General features: G+C 35.3%; 1 pseudogene; it reads left to right on the plus strand.

Moving 5' to 3' along the window:
* Window positions 1–1,298: 1,298 nt before the first annotated feature.
* On the plus strand, window positions 1,299–1,608 carry LOC106473504 (annotated as a pseudogene).
* The last annotated feature ends 4,794 nt before the right edge of the window (window positions 1,609–6,402 follow it).

Here is a 6,402-nt window from a genome sequence, read left to right on the forward strand (position 1 = left end):
AATTCAATTCATTTTATACATACAAACTTTTGTTTTCTTTTTGTGGCGTTTCATTCATTTTATGCTCTAATATATAAACATTTCTACTGATTAATAATAGTTGTAGACGGCTTGAATGGGTAATGAAGAAAATCTTTAATATAAGTTTAACATAACAGCAAATGTACAATGTTTCGACAAGGTTTTTAGTGAACTAGTGTTTTATAAGGAATGTTCGTGCACATAACACTACTAGTGAACTAGTGTTTTATAAGGAATGTTCGTGCACATAACACTACTAGTGAACTAGTGTTTTATAAGGAATGTTCGTGCACATAACACTACTAGTGAACTAGTGTTTTATAAAGGGGTTGTTTCAAAATGGTGGGCAACCAGGCTTCTTTTTTGAGTAGAAAACAAAATTTTACCAGGACCCTTGCTGAGTGCATGCTTCGCGGTATAACATCAGTCAGATTAACAATGGCCACTCAGATCCCAACTTTGTTGCTTCTTTGCTAGAAGGACAGAACACTTTGTTAATCAGTGTTATATCTTTTAGTTTCCTACATGGATAATTCATTTTATATTTTACGGTTTAGTTTTTCCACACCAATTGATTAAGTTAGTTTGTGACATTCTGTTACTTACAATTTGTGCATGTTAGATGTTAAACCATCAGTTCTCATAACACTTATAATACACGTGATATATTTTGTTTCAGCTTAATTTCTTAGATCATTAAACTACTGTATATTTTGTTTCAGATCCTTACAACGTAAATCCACATTGCATTTTGAGTTTCAGTTATTCGCATCATGATGTTAGAAAAACACGTAGGTTCAAGAAGTCTTGATACAAATGAATAAAAACCTTATAACCCATATTATTATTTATTCTTAAGTTTGCTACATCAAAAAGATTCTATATTTTAAAATTCTAATTCCTTTTAGTGTTAATCTATGTGGTATCTTTGATTTTTAATTATCATAAGCTCTGTATTCAAATATAGCACTAGACCTACATCAGAATCGCGGAGGGATACCGTTTAGATAGCTTAGTTAACTCAACATTAGACGGCGCTAGTATCGCATGGCAACTGGTCGTGCATGAGGTCGAGACCATTGAACTGCAAAGTTAGTGTGTGAGTTGAGGGAATTCTGGGTGCCACTCCGCCATCCCATGTAAACCACAAGCAGCACTACTCGCGCCACTCACAAGAGCACATCTCGCGACTGCTCCGCTGTGTCCTGGACAGTATTGGTAACCTCATGCACTTGCCCACAGATCTATTCGGCTCGTCGGCCGATACGCCCGACACCATGACGGACTTTCTTTTGCCAGGAGAGCGAGCTCTCCACGAGGCACTAAGCGAACACCCAGGCGAGTTAGTGCGGACAGCCAGCCCTAGTGTGCTATGTTCTGCGCTTCCTTCACACTGGCGGTCCAACAAGACGCTTCCCGTGGCTTTCAAAGTAGTGGCCCTGGCTGATGTAACCGACGGGACGGTGGTGACCCTTCGTGCAGGAAACGATGAGAACTTTTGTGCGGAACTTCGGAACTCTTCGGCAGTCATGAAAAACCACGTGGCCAAATTCAACGACCTGCGGTTTGTCGGCAGGAGCGGACGAGGTGAGTGTACTAGCCTTATATAAGACGAAGGCAAAGAATTAAGCCTAATAATGGCTCAGCATGATCTTAGCTGTGTTCACAAGTTACTAAGGTGCATGTTAATCCAGATGAATTTACATTTTACAGTATATACATATTCGTCAACTCAAAATAAAGAAATGACCCACCCATAGCACAGTCCTTAACCATATATAACCCTCTGAAAAGTCGTTGATATTGTTTCTTTGAAACCAAACAGGGATTGAATGTTCTTGGTAGCATTCAGAGGGTTATATATGGTTAAGGACTGGGATTGAATGTGCTTGGTAGCATGTAGCATATCATAATGGAGCAACACTTTAGCCTAAAGATCTAAAGAAGCTCAGTCGTATCCAATGGAAACACTTTTCAGGATCACTTGATAATCATGGATATTTAATAGGTGTAAACACTTCAAAGACAGCTACCATGCCATAATGAACAGATTTCAGCTAACATAACACTCCTGCCATAATATTTCACAGTTGCACAACATGATCAAAATGTTTACCTTTCTGCTTTTAGGCCCATTTTCAGCGATCACTATGTAGCTAAATTCTCCAATAATAATCCCAAACCTTAGACAAAGCAAAGTTATATTGAGCGTTAGTAACAGAGTCGTGTGATTTCTGTACCCAAAACTTTCGAATGTAATAACATTCCTGGAAACCAAGTTGTTCAATTACACTGATCAGATGTAGCGACATTCAATGAATGCATAAAGTCACGTTCGATTTGTTTAAAAAAATTATTTCTGGCACCCGCTTTAAAAAAAAAAACTTAACAAGTGAACATTTGTCGTACTATGAGGGCTTTTCTTTTTTTTTTCTTAGAAGTTATGCTGTCAAGTTCTTAATGCATTTTAATTGCCTCATGCAATTAGCTCCAGAGTGATGGAGCAGTGCGAATATCTCAAGTATCGACCTGTCACAATTCTAGAAGCTTAAAACCTTGCCTCTTTCAAATTGACTTTTCACAAGATTTGGCATCTCTACTATTCTACCTTTCTTGTAAATAATGCTAGATTGGCCAAGGCCATCTGTGTTCAGGGATATTTATCGGTGTAAAAACAAACAAAACTTGATAAGATTTATTTCTGTTCTAGCCTGAAAGTGAAACACCAATATAGAAACTAATTTTATTTGTCTTTCCAAAAACTTTTAATTCTTTACGTACACTACTGACCTAAATCAATTCAAGTTTAACAGGGAAAAATAATTAGGTACACTCTACGTTGTGTATGAGTCAATACGTTCAATCGCTTTATTGGTTAGTCCGAATACTACATTGACTGAGATTTGGCTTTTTATATAACATATTTACCAACGAATAGTGGGATTGGCCTAAAATCAGATAAATAATTCAATATATAAATTATCCCGTTTATGTAATACTTAAAATCAATTTATTTAATTAAAATGTAATGTTTCATATTTGCACATTCCGATTTAATACTTTTTTTTTCAATGATTCTCGGGTATTTAAAGCTGTCATGTTATGAGGTTGAGCAAATATTGTAGATTTTTATCATAGAAATTGTGTGTTTTGTTGTTTTTACGTGTTGAACATCACATTATAACGCTCCACGGCTGAAAGGGCGCGCATGTTCGGGGACGGGATTCGAGCACGCCTCTCTCAGATTGCCAGTCAACTGCCCTGACCACTAGACCATGCCAGGTCAGAAAACTATCATTATTTAAATTTTGTAAGAAAATTGAACGAACGAACAAAAATAAGTAAATTGTACTCAGAGGAAGGACGGACTCGGGCTTGATGTTTCACACAACATCTACGATCTTATTCGTTGACCTTTCAACCCCAAAAATAGTCTCGTATAAATATAATAAAAATATAATAAACCAAATGAACTTCCCTAATCCATAATATTCTAGTTATTATGTGCTATTTGAGTAAAGTTTCAAACCCGTGTAAATGGGCAAAAAAATCCCGGTAAAGAATGGCAACATCGTTCCTTTTTGTTTTATTGTCCTGTGCAGCGAAAGCAGTGACTTAGCAAACTTAATCTCGCTAAGAAAATACTTTCTTGATGTATTTAATTCAAGTATATTTCTCTATATTACTTGCGTTATATTCACGTGGAAATGCTTCATATAATAAACGTTGACATTCGTTGTCAGCTTTCAAATAACATCTTTGGACTTATTAATAGGATTGAGAGAAGAAAAAAAAATATTAATGGTTAAGTGTGATTTAATCATTCTCGTTAAGCCTATAAAGCTTCATTATTAACACCTCTACGATGTGCTGTATCTCTTGTACTGCATTCAAATATTCTATCATGTATATTTTTGGATGCCATGGTACATCAAAGCTGATGGGTTCTGGTATTAATCTGATTTCTTGCTGAGCAGTGACTGATGACAGTTATAATATAGATTTGAAATCAGTGACACTTTTACATATTACTGATCCAAATGTATTAATGACTAGTTAAGTGTATTGTGGAAAAAAAAATATTTCCATTTGAGTGTGCATTTATTTACTTTTGGTAAAATAAAAACCCTCATTGCTTCGCCAACCAAACATAAGTGTTTTTCTTTTATTTTAGCCAAGATTGCATTCCAATTTAAGGCACACGGAATCCCTTTTATCTAAGCAGATAACGGGAAAAGGTTAAAATAACTATGCTTATGCACGCATAGTTATTCAGAGTTCAATTCGTATTTATAACAAAACTACTAAAGCTATCTGCTGCCATCCTAATTTTGAACTATTGACTAAATGAAAGGCGACCAATCAGTAGCACCCTATCACCCACTATCCTTGCTGAAGTATTGACTTTCATTCTTATAACAAACCCACAGCTTAAAGTAATGTAATACTTTGTGGTAACGTTGAGATTCGAATTTAGTTTGCCAACTCCGTAATATAGAGTTCTACCATAGGACCAACCCGCATCCTTTAGAATGCAACCTACAATTAAGTGTTTAAAAGTAACGAAAAAATTATTTTATGAAATCAAAACCAGTCGACGCGTACAACAGAACAGATATGTTATTTAGAAGAGTAATCTAATTTACAACTGGGCACGAATAACCAGGAAAATCGCACTAAATTCGTGCTTGTAATTTTTTTTTTTTTTTGAATTACGTTGTCTCAAACAATACTATGAATTGTTTAAAACATCTCATAGAAACAGGCATTGAACTAAAAATTGTTATACTTTATAATATTGCTTTCTTCTACGTGTTGTCCCACGATACAGTGGACAAAAATTGCGAAGGAAAACAAAGTACTAAGTCTCTAATTTATCTCTATTTAATCTCTAATTTATCGAAATTCTAAAAATTGCTTCACAAAACAATTTAAAACTTGAACAGATCACCCAGTGAGGGAATTTTACTACTGGTTCATTGCTGAAACTGGTTAAAATTCTGCAACAAATAACCATTACATAACACCTATATTTATATTCCTAACCAACTGCTAGAAACGCTATAGAAAACGATATGTAATATATTAACAATAATTTAATTAACTATTTACCGTTATATGAAATATATTACAATCGGGTATTACCATGATATGACCCTTATCATCAGTTAGTGCAACTGGACATGGGGTGAAACCATACACTTTGCGTATCTCCACAATCAAAGCTCCAGCAGTGCTAAGTCTGGAAATCATGGCATTTAGAGTAATGGATCCACTCCAACAGTTCGATAGAGCATTATCTTGTGCTTCACAAATGTAAAATATGGTAGTGTCCTGTCTTGCAGGAAGAAACACGTGACAACGACACAGTCAACATCCAAGTGCGGAAAGACTGTTTTCTATTGAAAGGAACGATGAAACTCTGGTTTACAGCGACTTTCGCTGCTGAATGATGTTTGACAGTTAACTGTGCCACAAAGAACGAATGTTGACTCATCGAACATGAATATGCATTTGAGGAAGATATTATTATTATGATGATGATATATATGGTACCAAAAGCATTCAGCTCCTAATGAGTTTGGCTACATATCCTACGGACATATAATAGGAAAATTCAAACCTTACGTAAAGTATTTTTGACAGTGCAAATTGGAAAATGAAAAAATGGAGTTTCCCAAAAAGTAATGGGTGTAAAGCATCCACCCTTTCAAAAGATTGGATGGTCGGCGTCCACACTTCAGTCTAACAGTGCTTCATAGTCCTCTTCCAATCGCTGTTACGTTTTGGATTTTGTATGCACAATAGTTCAGGTTTATTTCTTAAATATCAAACGTATAGCGGCCTTTGTTACTTCAAGTTTAACTGAAGTTTTCCTTAAAGCCATTCTAGACTACGTTGAAAGATGCCAGTAAAACATAACAGTGTTTTCACTTATGCTGTGTCGTTTCATCTAGTGCTCTTTTGGTGTCTTTAAACTGCTTATGTCATCGCTTAATTAATTGCATTGTTAGATGGTGAATGTATACGATAAACTTTGCTCTCATTGGCAATGCGCGAGAGTAACAATCTTGTATACTGCGTACCAGAACGGATTATACCCCCCCCCTCTTTTACTGAAAAAAACACTATTTTCTTATTACCTGTCCAAAAGATATTTAATTTTGATTTTTGTTTTTTGAACAACACGTACTTTACCACATACCATCATCTTCATTCATTGAAAAGTTATTACGATATAAAATGTATACATTCCATTGTTGAAAACCTTGTTAATATAAATATAATATATATATATAAAATAAATACAAGTTAATATAAATGCTTTGTGTAAAGGCGCTCGACTCACAATCTGAGGGTCGCGGGTTCGAATCCGCATCC

The sequence above is a fragment of the Limulus polyphemus genome, unplaced genomic scaffold, assembly GCF_000517525.1.
Source record: "Limulus polyphemus unplaced genomic scaffold, Limulus_polyphemus-2.1.2 Scaffold6232, whole genome shotgun sequence".
In the NCBI taxonomy this organism is placed as follows: Eukaryota; Metazoa; Arthropoda; class Merostomata; order Xiphosura; family Limulidae; genus Limulus; species Limulus polyphemus.